Genomic DNA, 20,711 nt, shown 5'->3' on the forward strand with positions numbered 1-20,711 from the left:
TAACTATAACGTGTGTGAAGCCTATGGTTTTTTCTGTGAATTTCCATGGCTTTTAAAATTCTAATTCCTAACTATAACGTGTGTGAAACCTATGGTTTTTTCAGTGAATTTGCAAGGTTTTTTAAATTCTAATTCCTAACTATAATGTGTGTGAAACCTACGGTTTTTTTCATTGAATTTGCTTGGTTTTTTACATCTTTTTTTCTTTTTCTCCTTTAAACACTATGCTACCTATGTATATATTCATGGATTTAATGCATTCTTCAATATAGTATGATTCACCTTTTTTAAATAAATGGTTAGATATACTTGTATAACATAGTTAATATCTTCAACAAACCTTTTTTTAAATTTTTTTTTTTTAAATGTTTTAAAAAAATGTTTTTACCGTGCACGTACGGTAAGCTTACCGTAAGCGCACGCTTCGCTTTATGTACGGTGAGCGTACGTAATATTTATACTCCGTGTGCGCATGCTTACGCAATTTGCGGAAGCGTCCGTACTTCCTACGCGACGCGTAAGCGCATGCCTTATACGCGCACGCACGTTACGCGGAAGTGTACGAGTGTGCCTGTAATGCGCATGCGCGCGTGCGTGTGTCTTTCGTACGCGCATGCTTACTTTTACCGTACGCGCTCCGTAAGCTTAACGTGCGCGTACGGGTGGTCATGTGATCAAGAAACAACACTTTTGATTGGTTTAAACTACTTTCAGTTCCAGAATCTTCCTACACCACACCCATTCCCCTCATTACTGCTTGTGATTTCTTAGGAGAAGGAGCTGAATTGTCTTTGGGATACAATGGCAGAGCAGCAGTCCTCTTCTGAGAGTGAGCAGGGCAGCAGCATCATCAGACCGAGAAGGAGGAAACGGAAGAGTTCTTTTATTTGGGAGTATTTTACATTTCCTGAGGAGCAGAAAAAGGTAAATGCTCCTTTAGTTACCTGCTCACTTTGTGAGCGTGTGTTATCTAGAGGTAATCCTAGGAAGAAGTATTCCTTTGGTAATCACACTATGTTGAGACACCTTAGGGATGTTCATCCAAGGACTTTTGCTCGACATACTGGAGCAAACTCTCCAGTAAGTCACCTGAGCACATCCTCAGAAGCTCAGCCGAGTGCATCATCGGCAGCTCAGCTGAGCCCTTCCTCTGTGGTGGGAGCATCACCCTCTTCTGCTCCTGTGGAAAGGAACCCTCGATTTCAGAGGGTACAAATGAGGTGCACCAGATGTTATGGTCTAATTGTTCATGGGGAGACAAGTATTTCCCTAATAAACAATAAGATAGACCAGCACATCTGTGGTCCTTGTTAATATTCCCATTCTTTCTTTCCTCTGTCCCTGTATTAACACAACGGCTCTTTTAAGAGCCAACCTTACCTCACAACTTTTTTTAAAATTTTAATTTTTTTTTTTTTTTTTTTTTTTTTTTTACCGTGCGCGCATTTTTCACCTTACAAGGTCCTTGAGGGAGTACAACGGAAATGAGAAAAGCAGAGAGAGGAGAACACAGCAGATTATCAGAGTCAGAATCTCAGAGCTGTACACCTCTTTCCTCTCACCAGAACCAGTAAATGGCAATGTTTCCCTCTCTTTTTTCACACATATACATGTTAATTACAAATCTCAGTGCTTCCCACATTTTTTCAAATGAAATCACACATTTCTATTGCTTGAAAACTTCAACCCTTTTCCAAATTAACCCTTCCCCCAACTTGACTTCTGCCTGCTACCATAGCAACAGCTCATGGAACACTGGTGTGAGCAGAGAGGTCAGAAGTTCAGCACACAATGTTTCTATTCCAAAGAGCAAGAGTGCTTCACCTGTCAAACCTAACAGCAAATCCAAATTAATCTTCTGTGGGAACACAATTTTCTGAACCAATACAAAACATGCTTCTAAAAATGTACACATACAGCCTAGTTTTAACTGTAAAATGGTTTGAATCAGCCAATTAGTTATTTTTATTAAAAAAAATATGTATGCCTCCATTTTCCAACTGTCTTTCATTTCATATTGCCATTCTACTGAAAGACACCTTCTGAGTGCATCCAGATCTCCTTGAAAGATGTTCACAGTGTGGATTGTAGGTCACAGATATGTCTTCTGGAGTGAAAAGTATGCAGAAAAAAGAGGTATGGTGAGAGACCTTGCTTTGCCAAATGTAGACATTAAATGGATTGGTCAGAGAGGGTTAAAGTGGCACCAATTAATGCCTTTGGTGAAATCGTTTCTACACCTCCAGCAGCCTAACCTTATTATTGTGCACTGTGGTGGAAATGACCTAGGCACTTTAACTGGGGTAGGTCTGGAAATGCTTGTTAAGGACACCTTTGTGCAATTAATGTCGCTTTTTCCTCAATCTGCCTTTGTATATTCTAATATATGCCAAAGGCAAAAGTGGAACTGGTCCAACCAATTTTGTCCACAGATCGACAAAGAAAGTACGTCAACAAATCTATTTCTGCTTTCCTCAGAGACTATGGTATGGGTTCTATATACCACAACAACTTGCGTTACAACATGCAAGGCATTTATAGAGGAGACAGTGTACATTTCACTGATGAAGGCAACAGAGCCTTCCTCTTGAACTTTAGACTCTACATCGGTACTTACTTGTAGGTACCACAAAAAAAACACTTCATAAACACAACGCTCTTTTTAGAGCCCCCAATATCTAAACACTTAAATTAGATTTTTACTTATGTTTTTTTATTTTTTTTTTCTGCCGTGCGCGTACGGTAAGCTTACCGTACGCGCACCCCGCGATTTTTTAAATAAAATTTAAAATATATTTTTAATACTTTTGGGACCTTCTTGGACCCCCTGATAAACGCTAGGGGGTCTGCAACTCTCTTCGTTGCCCCCTTTTCACGTTCTCCACCTTTTGTTTATCAGTGTGATACACACAAAATGGCGGCAGACACTTCCTGATTTCGACCGATTCGAATGTTTACAGTCATGTAACCACCAATCAGAATTAAGCTCGCGCATGGCAGCGTACGGTAAGCTTACCGTACGCGCACAGAGCGCGCTTATAGATATATATATTGATTTAAATGCTATTTTCTCAGGAAATACTGAACAGATTTACACCAGACCTGCAAAAGGCACATCCCTGACCTGAGGACTACCTCTCTGCCAAATTTCAAGCAATTCTGTTCAGCCGTTCGGGCTGTAGCTTGGACTATAGGTCCTATGGAAAAATGCATGGGGAAAACGTGTTTTGGGACCTCCCTTTTTCTCAGCCCCCGCTTGACGAATCCCCCCGAGACTTTCAGGGTAGGAGCGGAGCGTAGCGCCCCACCTATTTTGAAAATTTCGCGAGGATTCGTCAACCGGCGCCAAAGTTATTCCAAATAGAATGTTGCGGATTTCCTATGGAAACACGGTCCTAACTATAACTATCTACTGGCGACCGCCAGTAGATGATATATATATATATATATATATATATATATATATATATATATATATATATATATATATATATATATATATATATATATGTATATTCTCTATCCAAACGAGAAACCTCCGAGTAAGGAGCCCCCAAACCTTCAGGGCGGCCTCCTCAGGCAGGCACGGAGCAGCCCGTCACTTCATGACGCCAATGAAAACAACACAGAGGCCCGTTTCTGGGGACAGCAGCTTTATTCAGAGATATGCTGCACAGATAGGCTTCCATTTCTCCAACATGTTTCGGCGAGTAGCCTTGGTCACGGACAGGAAGCGGAACACCGAGTGCATGTGTGCACGCATTTTTATATAAATATATATTATTTATTTATTTAAAGGTTTTCTATTGCGCTGGCTAGACCGAGGAATATCGGAGCGCTTTACAGGGATGTGAGGAGGTACATTATTCAAAAACATTTGAGCAAAACAAGAGCCAACATAACAAAGAAAACCAATAAATACGAAGGCTGTTTACAATACAACTTAATTAAGCTAACGTTGGTAGTGAGAGATTAGGGTGGGAGGGTGTGGGTGAAAGAGAAGAGATTAGGCAGGGGACGAAGAGAGTAGGAGTTAGGGGAGTAGAAAAGTAGTGGGAGGCTGTGCGTTGAGTTAGATGTCATATGTAGATGTAGAGAGCAGGGCGGAAGGTTAAGGGGGCAAAGAGTAGCGTGAGGGAGGGGCGTTTGGTGGGAGGGGATAGAATTGGAGGGCAAGAAAGGGGGGGGCTTGATGGGATCGCAGAGCGTGAGAACAGTGTCAGTGGTAGGTATTAAGGACCCCCGGTATTTGTTGAGGAGGAGCAATTTGAGTTCTTTTTTTGAAGTTGAAATAGGAGGGGTTACAGCGTAGGTCTTTAGGTAGGGAGTTCCAGATGGAGGGAGTGTTACTGTAGAAGGATCGAGCTTGGGTGCATTTCTTCTTTAACGGGGGGGGGGATAAGCATGAGGGCGTTAGTGTTCCTCGTCGGTCGGGCGCAGCCTGCTTTGTGGAGTTTATCTGAGAGGTAACGAGGGAAGTTTTGGTGAAGGGCTTTGTGCGTGATACATGCAGTCTTATAGGTGGATCTGCCTTCGATGGGTAGCCATTTGAGGGTTTTCAGGGTAGGGGAGATGTGGTCAAAATGTTTGTAGTCGGAGTTAAGTCAAGCAGCTAGGCACAATAGACCAGATCGGGGCTTCTTAGCTGCTGACATTGCAACTTTTAATCTACCCGTGCCTGAATGTGTAATGTAAATATTGTGCCTTTTTTCTCCTGCTGTCCCCTTTGCTGCCCCCGTGATTCTGTGCCTTTTTTCTCCTGTCCCCTTCGCTGCCCCCGTGAATCTGTGCCTTTTTTCTCCTGTCCCCTTTGCGGTCCCCGTAATTCTGTGCCTTTTTTTTCTCTTTGTCCCCTTCGTTTCCCCCATTTACCCTTTCCCCGGCCTGCAGACTTCCAGTAGCTGCCCCGGTGTCTACCCCATGGGGATGTCGTTCATTTGTTCACCTCTCGTGTGCGCTGCGAGGGTGCCCCTCCACAAAACGCTTGAAGTTGTGGGGTACTGGATGCCATTATACCCATCTGATAAAAAAATAATGAGCAATACCAATAGCTCTACCTATAATATTGCCGAGACCATTGCATTGTAAATGCTTGTTTAGGGTTGAGTTTGAGATGATTATGGTGGAACCATGATTGGATCCTGGTCAGGGTGTCATTTACGTGAAGGATATTGGAGTGGGATTTAATCTTCTAGTAAAGTTGCATGTCATCGGCATAAAGGTGGTAATTTATTCCTGCTTGTTTGAGGATGAGGGTGAGTGGTTCCTTGAAGTGAGCAGGAGAGAGAATGGATCACTGGGGGATCACCGAGAGAGATCGAAGTGGGGTTGGAGAGGCAGTTCTCAATTTTGATTTGTTGGGTTCTGTGTTGGAGAAAGGAGGTGAACCAGTTGAGGACATGGCCATTGAGGCCAAAGCAGACTTTAAGAGTGTTTATTAAGGCAGTGTGGTTAACAGTATCAAAGGCAGCGGATAGGTCGAGGAGAATGAGAAAGCATGTTTCACCTTTGTCGAGATCTGTCTGTCTGTCTATCTCGTCCTTTTAACGTTTGCTCTAATGGTGTTGAAGAAAATAAAGTACCTCTGATGAGAAAATAATCGTAGATTCTCTCTGTGCCGTGGAGACTCTGGTTCGTTGGTGGGGACCGTGCAGGGTTTTTTGCTGAAGAGATATATAATCTATCCCACTCCACAGGAACGGGTCCGACACATGCTCGGTGGCCAAAGGTATCTTTATTGCAAAGGGGGCTCCCATATTGCTGGAATAGCAAAACACATGGGCAGACTTTCTTCAGTGCCTGCTTCACTTTACTGGTGTTACACCTGGAGGTTCTTTAAATGCGTTCTTAATAGCTCCTCACTGATTAGCGCATCACACTGGCCCAACCTCCTCGGTTTCTGCCTCACACAATCCCATAACGGTCCATGTCGGAGTTTCCGTGTCCTCCACTGCGAAATGCAGATACAGTGATCGGCGTCTTCAAACACCCAGTGGTGTTCCAAACCATTGTTTGGCTGTGGAAAGCACTTTTGCTCCGGAAAATGAGAATTTGGTAACCTTTCACCGACATGTTAATTATATATGTGACGATAACTTAACATGGTGGATGAATTGTGCCATTGATTTGAATAAAAAGCAGTCTATGCATTTCTTTTATTGGTGTTTTTAGAGAACGGTTCCCTTTTAAAAGTATTATATGGCCCTGTTGAAGGCTACGGCTGAAACACGATGGTCTCCTGTCCGCACCGATGGTAATTAGAAAATAGAATGATAAAACTCACAAAGTACTGGCGCCTGGCTGTGTTGCTATTATCTTGCCTTGTGTGGAATTGCAACTGACGTAAACTGGGGCTGCCGTTGGTAACATTTGTGGATGTATATATGTGTGTGTATATATGTATGTATGTGTGTGTGTGTGTGTATGTATGTATATATATATTCACTTAACAAAACCATAGGTTTCACACATGTTATAGTTAGGTGGATATTTCACTCGTAAAAAACCAGTGAAATTCCCCGTTATAGTTAGTCCAGATAACTATAACTCGCGCGCCCGCAATCCACTGCTGATGATGTCACATATTACATCACTCATGACATGGTCAGTGGCATCACTGATGACATCATCCTTGTGATAGAGTGGCGGCCGCGCGAGTTATAGTTATCTGAACTAACTATAACGGGGGAATTTCATTGTTTTTTTACGAGTGAAATATCCACCTAACTATAACATGTGTGAAACCTATGGTTTTTTGAGTGAATTTGCAAGGTTTTTTAAATGCTAATTCCTAACTATAACGTGTGTGAAACCTATGTACGGTTTTTTTAAATGCTTTTTTTTTCTTTTTTAGTTTTTCACTGTGCGCGCACCCCCGCGATTTAAAAAAAAAAAAAAAAAAAAAAAAAAAAATTGAAAATGTTTTTTTCTGCCTTCGGGGTCCTTCAGGAACCCCCCTGACAAAGGCTAGGGGGTCAGGAACTCTCTACCCTGCCCCCTTTTCACGTTCGCCACCTTCCTTTTTCACTCTCGCACTGAAAACAAGCAATATGGCGGCCGACACTTCCTGATTTCGACCGATTCGAACGTTGACTAACATGTAACCACCAATCAGAATTACGCTCGCGCACGTTAGGGTGCTCGCACGGTGCTCGGCTATAGATATGTATGTGCTTTTAACTGCAATTTTCTCAGGAACTACTGAACAGATTGACTCCATATATGCTAAAGGCACATCCCTGAGCTGAGGACTACCTCTCTGCCAAATTTCAAGTAATTCTGTTCAGCCGTTCGGGCTGTACCTTGGACTAAAGGTCCCTATGGAAAATTGCATGGGGAAAACGCGTTTTGGGACCCCCCTTTTTTCTCAGCCCCCGCTTGACGAATCCCCCCGAGACTTTCAGGGTAGGAGCGGAGCGCACAACCTATTTTGAAAATTTCGCGAGGATTCGTCAACCGGCGCCAAAGTTATTCCAAATAGAATGTTGCGGATTTCCTATGGAAACACGGTCCTAACTATAACTATCTACTGGCGACCGCCAGTAGATAATAAATATATATATATATATATATATATTCACTGAAAAAACCATAGGTTTCAGGGGCGTTCTAGTTAGCTGGACTTTTCACTCGTACAAAACCATAGAAATCCCCCCATTATAGTTAGTTCAGCTAACTATAACTCGCGCGCCCGCAATGCACTCACTCATGACATCACTCATGACATCACTCATGACATCACTCATGACATCACTCATGACATCACTCATGACATCACTCATGACATCACTCATGACATCACTCATGACATCACTCATGACATCACTCATGACATCACTCATGACATCACTCATGACATCACTCATGACCTCATCCAGTGAATGCGTGTTTTTCTGAAAATTACATATGTTTTATATATGTATATCTCAAGGTCGATGGAAGAGTAAATGGGTATATAAGTGTCTAAATGGATGATTTATTTTTGAAAAATTGATTGTATAACTGACTGATTAAGTGTATCTTAGTGAATACATGGCTTAGTGAGTAATGTTTAAATATGTAAATATCTGTATCAGTCTCTCATTTTGTGTATAAGTGGCTGCATGGGTTGGTGAGTAGCTACATGAGTGTCTATATAGGTTATTAGTTGGTTTTTTGAGTATCAGTATAAGTGTCTGATGTCTGTATGGTTCGGTGGGGGGTATTACGTAGTGCATAGGTGCATGAATGAGTGACTCACTGTTTGTATGTGTTGAAGACAGCATGTGTGCAGGACTGTATGGGTGGATGAGTGTGTGCATGGGTGTGTTAGTGAATGAATGACTGTCTCAATAGTGTCTCTATGAGTAACTACATATGTTTTAAACTAGTATATGTGACTATTGGTGTATATAAGTGAGTATATGTGAGAGTGAGAGATTGAAAGAGTTCCTGTATGAATAAGTATGTGTTTCTATAAGTGATTGTTAAAAAGACTAAGTATGTGTAAGTTTCTGTAGAAGTAAGTGTGGTGGTGTGTGTATAACTGTATATGCAGGTAAACGGATGTTCGATTCTTTATTAGCATGAGTGACTGTGTGTGACTAACTCTATGGATGAGTGGCGTTGTGTAAAAGGATGTATAAGTGTATGAGTAATATGATGAGTGAGTACATGTATGAGTGACTGTATAGGACTGTTGGTGAATGAGTGGATGTGGATGTGGATCTTACAATTACTGAATAGGTTGTTGTAACTGGTATTGGTATGTCCATTGTTTTGAAATTTTTAATTTCTATTTTTGAATGTGTATCAAAGGTTATATTAGGGGGAGAGGAGGTCTGCCACTCTATCACAAGGATGATGTCATCAGTGATGTCATGAGTGATGTCACTGACCATGTCATGAGTGATGTAATATGTGACGTCATCAGCAGTGCATTGCGGGCGCGCGAGTTATAGTTAGCTGAACTAACTATAACGGGGGAATTTCTATGGTTTTGTACGAGTGAAAAGTCCAGCTAACTATAACGCCTCTGAAACCTCTGTTTTTTTCAGTGAATTTCAAAGGTTTTTTAAATGCTAATTTCTAGCTATGCCTACAGAGATAGGACATGTGAAGAAAGAAGGAAAAACGCACAGAAAGAAAAAAAAGAAATGCAGAAAGAAGCAACAGAAGTCCTCAAAGACGAAGAAAAGTGCAGGAAGAACTATAACGTGCAGAAAGAACAAACAGAAGAGCAGAAACAAGCCTTGTTGCAAAATCATCCTGTACCCTCAACTTTTTCAGACGGATACTGGTGGTAACTGAGTCTAACTAACCAGTCCTAGAGCCAGTGCTATGTTAAAAGACACTCAGAATACAGTGAAAACACCTACATACACTAGGGCACACTATGTGTTGGGGTCCCCCTGTGATTAGCATGACCTCCTCTGTAAGCCCCTAGTATATAATAGGGCAGGGGATTAAAACTACCTCTTAAAACAGGCCACAGGGCGTGTTTGAACACGTCACCTCATGCCCCGTCCCCTCCCTTCCCCACTGTGTAAACACGCCCTGTAGCCGTTTTAAGTTGGGAGATTAAGTGCCCTTGAATCCTGAGGGTCCCTAGGGTCCAACTAGACCACTATGTACCTCCAGTAAGCGCCACAGAGCTGCGTTGCAGAGAGGTGTAAAAAGTGGCACGGCTTGCACCACCTCTCTGCAACGCAGAGCAGTGGTGCTTACTGGAAGCACCTGGTGGGCTAGTTGGACCCCAGGGTCCCTCAGGATTGAAAGGGAATTATTTCCCCCAACTTAAAAACGCACCACAGGGCCTGTGGGCGTTCTGAGTTGAGAAATTAAGTCCCCTTGAATCCTAAGGGTCCCTAGGGTCAAACTAGCCCACTAGGTACCTCCAGTAAGCGCCACAGAGCTGCGTTGCATGGAGGTGTAAAAAGGGGCGTGGCCTCAGAACACCTGTCTGCAACGCAGCTCCCTGGCGCATACTGGAGATACCTGTTGGGCTAGTTGGCCCTCAGGGACCCTCAGTATTGAAGGGGAATTAATTCCTCAACTTACAACTGGCCAGGGGGCGCGTTTGCAGAGTGCTGCAAGGAGGGGGCGTGGCCTCCGGCGCGATGCCGGTCTTTTATTTATTTATTTTTAAGAAGGAGGGCTGTGTGGCCTTCTTTCTTTTTCTAATTTATTAGCCCTGGGGACCCCATCCCCCAGGGCCTGCACCCTGTTTGTTGAAAAAAATTTATTTGGCCCTCCCAAGGCCTTAATCTGCCCCGGGGACCCCAATCCCCAGGTCATGGCCTTTTTAAAAAAAAAAAAATTATTCTTTAGGAGGGGGCTGTGTTGCCCCCCTCCTCAGGCCACTTATGGCCCCGAGGACCCCATCCCCCGGGGCCGGCCTTTGTTTTTGTTTTTTTTTAACTATATTTATAGAAACACCTAGGACATGCTGGACAAACCTTATGTACCTATCACCATGACGATTTGCGTGATATTCATTAAAAGGCGACTATACATACAATGAATCCACGTAGAATGTATTCACACCGCTAGTGAAGCTCTGACATGTCTGACACCCTACTGTGCCTAATCCCGGCGCCCCCGCTGGTGGGTACTCTCCAAGTAGACACCCTTGTCGTTTATTTATACAAACATGGGTAGCTATTGACGGGCACATTTAATACACATGCACACCAAGCCATTCAAAGGGGATTCGACAAAAATTCGACCGAACTATGCAAGAAACCCCCTCACGGTTAATAAAACACACATCCACCGCCGGATGTGTAATACTTTTTATTTTACTCTCTGGAAAGGAGACGAACCTCACTTGAGAGTCACAGCGTGCTCCTGGCTGAGCCCAATGCTGTGTTACACCCACCAGTGCCCACCGAGTGCCACACACCTCTGTGTTGTATTCCACCAGCTAGTGCGTATGCTATGACACTCTCTAGCCCATGTGCACTGTAACACCACCCCGTGAATATGTCATGCCACACTTGTCTTCGCACGGGTTATATTGCCCCATCTAACGTGCCTTCCTCGATGCCTATGTTATAAAGCACAGCGCTATGCCATACATATTACAATCTGGGATCCATATCTTTGTCACAGTGCATATGCAATGTTACACTACCCAGCACATATTTTATATTACAACTTTAGAGACTACTTAGGTTACACAACACTGCCCTGTGCATATCACATAGCAAACGCTAGTGCCTGTGCTATCTCGCGCTCTCCAATGAATCTGTCATTGCGCACAATTTATTGCATATTATATTTCATGCCCCGGTTCATCTTATATCACACTTTTTGGTGCATAGTTTATACCATATACTATATCTAGTTTTCATTTTCAATCGTGCTCTCAGGATTATGTTCTATATAACACTGCGTCCACCTACCCTTTTTACGGGCATTACATTTCGCGATGGGGGGTGGAGGGTCAGGGGATGTTTCTGCCAAGTGAGCCCGGAGTCACAGTCACAAACGTCCTCTTCTTCCTGAATAAAAGTGAGATTATGCTGCATACTTGTTCATATTTTAAGTAGTTCGCACAGACACACATTTTAAAAACAATAAAGTTCCTAATACCCTCCTTCTATGAACAGTTAGCTTGCTGCCCCATCCACCTCCTCCCTATCTTCTGTTGTCTGAATCTATGGACTAGCCTCCTTCCTCCTGCCATGCATGGTCTGATGTGCTGCCACTGCCCTGCATTTAGCATGATGTACCAGTCCACTCATCCTGCCCTCCATTGCCCAATTCTATGGCCCATCATTGACCTCCTGCTTAGCCTCTGTGCTTAGCTTGCTGCCCCTATTCTCCTTCCCCCTGCCCTCCGATGTCTTTGTGCATGCCCCTGCTCCATCCTTTTTGCCCACCATGTTCCATGGACCTGCCACTCCTATCTACTCCGAGTGTTCTGTTGAGCTGCCACTCCCCTCCCCCCTGCCTAGCATTGTCAGATGACTGTAACCTGTCCCTGCCACCTCCACCCTGCCTGTCCACATGCCATGCCCCTATCCCCTTCCTCCTGTCCTCCATGGTCCATTTTACTGCCACACCCTTCTGCCCTCCCTGGTCTGTTGTGCTGCAACTGCTCCTCCTGCCTGCCCTGCGCGGTCTGTTGTGAGGCCCCTTCCCCTGAACTCTCTTGTCTGTGCCCAGGTCCTGACCCTCCCTTCTATCCTCCATGGTCCTTTGTGCATGCCCCTCCACCCTCCTTCTTGCCCATCATAGCCATTGTGCTGCCACTAACCCTCCCGCTTGCCATGCATGGTCTTCTGTGCTGCCATTGCCCCTCCCACCTTCCCTGTGTGGTCAGATAGCTGCTCCTGACCCCCTCCCACCTTCCCTCCATGGTCTGTGTGTATGCCATCATAGTCTCACTGTTGCTTTCCATGGTGTCTTGTTTCTAGTGCCCATCCTGCCTGACCTCAATGGTCATCTTGCTGATCCTGCCCTGCCCCCTTGCCCCCAGCCCTCTGTTTCCATGTGCAGACCCCTATTCCCTCCCTCCTGGCTTGTCGGTTCCATTGTAATGCCCCTGATCCGTCCCTCCTGCCCTTTATGGTCTGTTATGCTGCAGCTTTCTCTGCTGTCTGTCCATTATGGTCAGCTAGCTACCATTGCCTCTTTCCCCTCTGTTGTCTGTTGTCCATGTGCATGGTCCTGTCCCCTCCCTATTGCTTTCTATGGATTGTTGTGCTGCACTCCCGTCCCGCATGCCCCGTGTGGTGTATTGTGCTGCTGCAAACCCTGATGCCTGCCCTGTAGGGTCAGTTTGGTGCACCTCTCAATGTCCCTCCTGTCCTCTGTTATCCGAGTCCATGTCCCTACCCCAATTCCTCCTGCCGACCATGATCCAATGTACCATACTTGCGAACATTTTGAACTTGGTAAGAGGGAGATTTTGAAAAGAAACTGGGGCATTGATTTTCCCCTTTGAGTTACATTGAAAAAGAGAAGATTGTAGACAGGAAACAGATCAAGTAAAGCCCATTTGAGCTTAAAAACATTGGACGTTTCCAGGCTGAAACGGGTCGGTTGGCATGTATGGTTGTATGACCACTGCCTCTTCCTTCTGCCCACAATGGTCTATTATATTGCCACAGCCTCTCTTGCCAGTCCTGTATTGTTGGTTTGTTGCCCCTGCCCCCTTTCCACTGCCCTCCATAGTCTGTTGTGCTGCCACTGCCCTTCCTGCCTGCCTAGTGTGGTCAAATTGTTGCCTCTGCACTCTCCTACCTGCCTTCAATTTTCAGAGTCCGTGCCCCTGGCCTCTGCCTCTCAACAGTATCCCAATGAACAACTAGATTGCTAACATTCTATATTTATTACAAAAGTGTGGAACGCATGACGTCATCTTGATGTAATCAAAACTGTAATGCCTAGAGCATTTCCTTTAGAAGTTACATATATGAGAGGGTCTTATTTGCATCAAAATTATGGTTAGTGCTCTAAAAAACTAAAATGAAGACATATTTTCTGAGTTTTCAAATAGCGACAAAGAACTTTTAAATTATTTGTAATCTTAGTTTTTTTTATCCAGTTGACCACTTGATTAAATGTTGCATCCAAGGGGAGAGGGTGTGGTGTTACTTCCAGAGCTGCAGACTTTGCAACTGGGGAACCAGGTTGGAGTTTCTGCTTCAGCTCAACATTCTGTGATTCTGGTCAAATCACTTAATCTCCCCATGTCTACAACCAAAATGAATTTGATCTTGTGTGATGTAACCAATGTTCATGTAAAGCACTCCAATACCTGACAAGTCTGCACTATATAAAACTGCAAATACACAAAAAATAAGTGTTTTGCACACTTCTGTCATTGGGCTACATTTGGGCTACATCTGGGTGATATTTGGGCTCTTTTGTCTCTGGTGGCCATTTTAGGAGATTTATTTGTTATGAAGTTTCCTAATTTCCTCATTTACTGCAGTCTCCTCAGTAGGAAATGCTTTCAGTTTTTTATTTGATTCCATCAAGAAGGTATTCAGATATGTCACACATTTGCCATAAATTCTGAATGTTAGCACTCTAGTTGCTCATTAGATCACTGTAGTAAAGCTCCTGCTCACCACGGAAGTCTGCTGCTAGTATTAGAAGTTCATGTTTCAGTCTGCATATCAGAGTTTTTTAATGAAATGGAAGAGGATTTGAGAAGTCACTCAAAATGTGCCCTAATTTTTCTTTCTTCAGCACTAATCATAATTTCTATGGCAAAATGAACCCCCTCATTGTGTTCCTTTTTAAATTAAATGTTTTAAGTGTTACCAGTTTATTCCATTCAAGATGGCTTCAGGTGTGCCATACTTTTGTCATAAGTAAGACAATAAGAGCTCTAGATTTTCTTAAGAACACTCTGGGACATTCTGTCATTGGACTATACTTGGGCTACATCTGGGTGATATTTGGGCTACATTTGGGCTCTTTTGTCTCTGGTGGCCATCTTGGGAGACTTATTTGTTATGAAGTTTCATAATTTCCTCATTTACTGCAGTCTCCTCAGTAGGAAATACTTTCAGTTTTTTACTTTGATTCCATCAAGAAGGCATTCAGATGTGTCACACGTTTTCCATAAATTCTGAATGTTAGCACTCTAGTTGCTCATTAGATCGCTGTAGTAAAGCTACTGCTCACCAGGCAAGTCTGCTGCTGGTATTCAAAGTGCATGTTTCAGTCTGCATGTCAGAATGTTTTTATGAAATAAAAGAGGATTTCAGAAGTCAAAATGTGCCCTAGTTTTTCTTTCTGCAGCACTAATCATAATTTATATGGCAAAATGAACCCCCTCATTTTGTTCCTTTGTAAATTAAATGTTTTAAGTGTTACCTCTTTATTCCAATCAAGATGGCTTCAGGTGTGTCATACTTTTGTCATAAGTAAGACTGTTAGCGCTCTAGTTGTTCTTTAGAGCACTCTGGGAAGCTGCAGTAGAACACAAAGGAATCAACTGACAGTCTCTGCCCTTGTTGGATGTACATGTTTTACTGAGAATGTCAGACTTCATTCTTACATGACTGAGAAAGATAATGTGAATTCACAGAAAATATGCTCTCAGTTTAGCTTATAGATCACCTTCCAAACCTCTACAGGGGTGTGGAATTTTCCAAATAATCTAGTTGTCCAAGGGACAAAAATGCCACTGAGATCTACATGTCCTGTAAAATCCACTTGTCCCACCTACCCCCGTTCCACATTAAACCTGAGAAGAAGTGTGGCTCAATGATTAGAGCGGCAGACCCTGAGGCAGAGGTCTAGCCCGGGACCAGGGTTCAATTCCCCGCCTCGGCGGGTCTTGGGCTCAAAAAATTCCACGGACCTGATAATTCTCGCCTCGGTGCCTATTCCAATCATGGAGTCCCACTCTGCAACTCTGGGCAATAGCTTGCTTAATCTCCACAACGGCCGCCACAACGCTAAGGATGCCTGGCCTCCACCTTGGGGGTGCCCAGGAGTGGATGCATAACAGGGAAAGCCAGGATGGGTTCCACAGCGGTATTTGTACAAGCGCCTTGAGACCCTTGCGGGTGAGTAGTGCGCTATACAAGTATCAAATTAAAATTTTTTACATTTAACCTAAGGGCTCCGGCTGACAGAGAAACATTAATATATTTTTGCTTTATTAAAATCGGTAAACCATTGAATGCTGTGCAATAATAATGCTAAAGGAAAACTTGTCAAGCGATATTATCGCGTCCCTGCACCCCCTCCCCTTAACCCTGACGGCAATTCTTTTATTTCTATTCCATTTTTTTTGGCTGTGTATTTATTCCCACAAAATACGTAAATTTCAAACCATACGTAATGTACTAATTTACCGTCACCCTTGGCTGTGTATTTATTCCCACAAAATACGTACATTTCAAACCATACGTAATGTACTAATTTACCGTCACCCTTGTAAAAACGTATGGGTGGGATATAAAAGGTGTCAGCCAGCGTGCCTCCTGCCATTTCCCCCTCACTTTTGCAGCTGGCCAGACGTGAGCCCTACGTTCCTTGCGAATCGGTAAGTTGTATCGAAAAAGAAACGGCAAAGTCACCAACTGATGTCTCTTTTGAAAGCATTAATCTGCCGATCCGTTTCCATCCTATGCACTCTGTAATCGACTTCGTACATGTTCTTTGCAGCAGGCATATTAACCCTCTGCACTAACTTCACAGAGGTCACAACCTCAACTATACAAAACACGGATCTCTTTCCAGGATGGTAATTCATCACACGAGTTTTCTACACATTTCTGTGAGGCCTGGTAATTGCCGGCGGAAAGAAACGCTGCAGCAGGTGCTTCGAAAACTTTTAGTGCTGGCTGCGCTGTGTGCGACAATGTTTTTTTGCCCATAAGCCAAAGGAGTGATAGTGTAGGAGTCACATGTCACCCATACTGGTAGGCAGTAGTTTGAGTGCTTGGTGTGGAGAAGCACAAACGCAGAGTCGAAAAAGAAACCGCAAAGTTGGGAGCTTCCTTTAATAATAAGAATCGTTTTTTTTGCCAAATGTACCCTCTTTGCAACATTAATCAATTTTGTAATGTATATTTGTTGGTGTGTTTATGCAGTTCTGGGCTGAAAGTTAATAGTTCACTATTCTATATTAGGACTTTAAGTTATAAATTGCAAGTCACCAACGGATGTCTCTTTTGAAAGCCTTAATCTGCAGATCTGTTTCCATCTGCGGTATGAAGGCTCCGGACCTGCGATGTTAAACCCGCGTTGCGATGGCAGCGCGTGAATCTGAATTCGATGTAATGGGTGTTTCCCCCATAAAGCGGTGGTAGCGCAGCGCGCCTGCTTGCGATGCACTTTTTTGACGTCCTCATCTGAGGCGCCGAGGCGGGCCAGGCCTAGGCTTTTGTACTAATTAATCTACCCACGCACGGTTGCTAAAAATATAAATAAAAGAAAATCGCAGCACCTCCGTCACAATATCACACAATTCAAGCGGGCAAAACTACTTATTTTACCTGAATGCTTATTGCAAGCCTCGTGGCGACCACGGACTACTGCTTGCAGAGGCTGAGTGACGTTTCACTCCCCCAGCCAATCACTGGCTAGAGCCCAGTCATGGGCTGCTAGCCAATCAGATGCCGCCAAAGGCTCTCTGCAAGCTTCGGATTGGCTGTGAACCCCAGAGTGCCCACAGCCTGTTGTTTTAACGTGATTAAAACGTGATTAATGTCTACATGTCCTTCGGACATAAATAGACAATAAATCTTCTTGCCCGTCAATATAAACAACATGGTTCGGGCGTAGGGCGATATGATTCCCCCACCCCTGCCTCTGTGGGAAAAGTATGAGAAAATGGCTTTCTCTCAAACATGGTTCGTGATATCACAGCAGAAGGCTTTTTCACATGGTAAAATCACCTTAGAACACACCACAATTCCTAAAATGAGTATGGTACCATCAACAAATGATTTATAATGTAACTAAAGTCTTAAAACCTTCTATTAACTGCAATGCTTTTTAATGAGGTGCTATCATGTATATTGGTCCCAAGATGGCTGCCAACACTTCTTGGATGAAGTACTGACAGCCAATCGGATCTCACGATGAGATGTGTGGTTAGGCTCCACCCAGATATGTATATGATTTTACTTTTGATTTTCTCAGGAACTACTGAACAGATTGACACCATATATGCAAAAGGCACATGCCTGACCTGAGGACTACCTATTTGCCAAATGTCAAGTAATTCTGTTCAGCCGTTTGGGCTGTACCTTGGACTAAAAGTCCCTATGGAAAATTGCATGGGGAAAACGCGTTTTGGGACCCCCCTTTTTTCTCAGCCCCCGCTTGACGAATCCCCCCGAGACTTTCAGGGTAGGAGCGGAGCGCTCCACCTATTTTGAAAATTTCGCGAGGATTCGTCAACCGGCGCCAAAGTTATTCCAAATAGAATGTTGCGGATTTCCTATGGAAACACGGTCCTAACTATAACTATCTACTGGCGACTGCCAGTAGATAATATATATATATATATATATATATATATATATATATATATATATATTCCTCCTCCTGTTTACACCTCAATGCTGGAGCACTCTCGAACCGGTGCTGCCGTTGCGGTGGTGTACCGCAAATTTAATCCAAGCTCCACTATTCCTACTACGGGAACAGAAGCCAGCACTCACGGGGTGGTTGCAAAAAGTTTATTTCCTCAACGCGTTGAGCGAATACATTTTTTGCAACCACCCCGCGTGTGCTGGCTTCTGTTCCCGTAGTAGGAATAGTGTAGCTCGGATCTTGGATATATCGTGTGTGTGTGTGTGTGTGTGTGTGTGTGTGTGTATATATAATGTATATAAATCTATATATATATGTGTGGGTTATATATGTGTGTAGAGAGGTTTATTTTGATCAATAACCTGATCATACACAGAAAAAAAAGCATCTCATTAAACATACAAATTCATAACACATCAAATACACATACAAAACATCATCTACTTGCTTGTTTGTATACCAAATTCAGTTAAAGCTTAAAACATACGATTAAAAAGAGGACGTCAATCCATTCCCTGACAGAAGTAAAAATAGAAATATGATAAAGATATAACAATTCTTTAAAACCTATAATATAAATGTGATACAATAAAAAGTGAAGGAGCACTATGCTATCAGGTTTGGTCACGGGCCACAAAATTAATTTCCGATGAACAAAGGGGCCTAAATCTATTTACTCAGTGATTGTCCGATTTTCATTGCACGTGCTTAGTCCAAATTTTGACCTTCTGCACCATGCATCTGGTTTGTGTAAAGATAAGCCACCCAGTTGTGTTTGATGTAAAGACACGCAGTGCATCTTTGGGGCGTGAGAAGGCTAGCACGCGACAGGCCAGAATAATCCAAGTTTTTCTTAGCTTTGCATAAATATGGACAAAAAAATATAAAGTTCTCTAGTGTTTCAGGGCTAGCGTTACATAGAGGGCATAACGAGGTGACAGTTGCATTCTTCCAATTACTTCTCAGCACATTCAGTGGAAGAACCCTAGTTCTGAATTGTATATAAAGTGCACATGGGGGTGGGGGGGGGTTCAATTTCATCCATAGAGGGTCCGAGCTTAAAACAACTAATATCTAAAACACAAGTTGTTAGGGAACTGGTAATCCTAGCTTCAGTACATGAGGAATCAATAAACTCCCAAAATATATATTTTTAGATGAGACCTCATTTTCTTTGGTAATAGATTTCTGGTCCTCCCACATAAAACCCAGTCCCAATTTATAGAGCCAACCCTTTATTTTATTAAACCATACTAGGCGCCCAGTTTAACTATGGTAAGTAAAAAGCTTCTCCGTTGCCTCCTTAACAGGGATCTGCGACTTGCTGGTCCACAGTCTGACCCAGGACATGAGCGCCTTCAGGACGGCAAAATGGACAACAGACCTTAGACCAAGGTCCAAACGGAGAGGTATTAATGGCATATTTCTTGGTAGGGTTAAGATGGGTCGTTAAAATTTGTTTTCAGATACTTCTAATTGATTCAATTGTTCCAGCTCCCACAGTTCTGCTCCATATAAAGCTGCGCCCTTTCCCTTAGCCTGATGTAGTTCTAAAATTGGTGAAATTGGATGAATAGGGGAACTTTTGACTTTCTTAAAAATAGCACAGTCTACATGTTGCAGAGAGCACGCTCTTCTGCATTTGGGGAGTCATGACAGATTCTCACTAACTCTAACCCCCCAATAGTCAAAGACCTTGACCTGGTCTAGCCTTTGAGAGTCTAGCCTCAATTTGTTCTTTTTTTACATATGTGTTAAAAACCATGAACTTAGTCTTTGAGCAATTAATTTGTAAACCCCTTTCTTTGCAAGCAGTTGCAATCTTGGTTAATACTTTCTGAATTCCCATAGGGGATTTAGAAATAAGCAGCGTATCGGCGGCAAATAAAAGTCAAGGGATTTGCTTGTCCGCAAGTTTTGGTGGATCACCTCCGCACTCGTGCAGATAGTTTATGAGCCCATTCATATACAAGGTAAACGGGGTTGGTGTTAGCACACAAGCCTGACGTACCCCTTTTCAAACTGGTATGTTATTTGTTAGGCTACTTTCTGCATTCCACCTAACTTTTGCAAAGTTTCCAGTGTGCAACCAGACCAAGAGTTTAAGCAGCCCCCCCAGAAGACCAAGATCTCTTAAGGCAACCCATAATTTGGAGTGATCTATTGAATTGAACGCCGTTTTCAAATCAACGAAAACGACATACAAATGGCCCTTCAGTATGGTTACTTCCTTCCAGTTTTTATTTATTAATCTGGAACACCTGATCTAAGTTACTCGTAAAAGATCTAAAACCAGCCTGCAAATGGGAAAGTATACAGGAATCTTCCATCCTGCCTTGGAGATGCGTTAAGATCATTTTACTGAATTTTCTTTGAGTAACATCTATATGGCTGATAGGCCTATAGTTTCCTGGGTCTCCCTTGTCACCCTTTTGAATTATGGGAATTATTTTGGCACCTTTCCAAGACTCTTGTATATCCCTGCCACGTGTAATAGCAGAAAATACTGAGTGGAGTAAGGAACCCCATATACTAGGTTCTGAGTGGTATAAATCACCTGGTAGCCTATCTAGCCCAGGAGCCTTCCCAGACTGCCGTGAGGAAATTGCATTAACTGTCTCCTCTAATGAAAAGTGTACCTCTTCCACACAGTACTCTGTATGGAGTTCCCTTTCTAATCACAGCTGGATCATCTTCCAACATGGGCACTTCCC

The 20,711-nt window shown here is 43.2% G+C and overlaps 1 protein-coding gene across 3 annotated transcripts in view; it reads left to right on the top strand.

Annotated features, from left to right (window-relative positions):
- The window catches only part of TBP (TATA-box binding protein), a 336,509-nt gene that overhangs the window by 24,163 nt on the left and 291,635 nt on the right, over window positions 1-20,711 (top strand). The window contains exon 2 of one of the 3 annotated variants that reach the window (XM_085612032.1): window positions 19,308-19,406. The exons of the other annotated variants lie outside the window; for them this stretch is intronic. The gene's annotated coding sequence lies outside the window, so the exon portion shown is untranslated. The remainder of the gene's footprint in view (window positions 1-19,307; window positions 19,407-20,711) is intronic. 3 annotated transcript variants of the gene reach the window in all.

Source organism: Triturus cristatus, chromosome 6, assembly GCF_964204655.1.
Source record: "Triturus cristatus chromosome 6, aTriCri1.1, whole genome shotgun sequence".
Classification (NCBI taxonomy): Eukaryota; Metazoa; Chordata; class Amphibia; order Caudata; family Salamandridae; genus Triturus; species Triturus cristatus.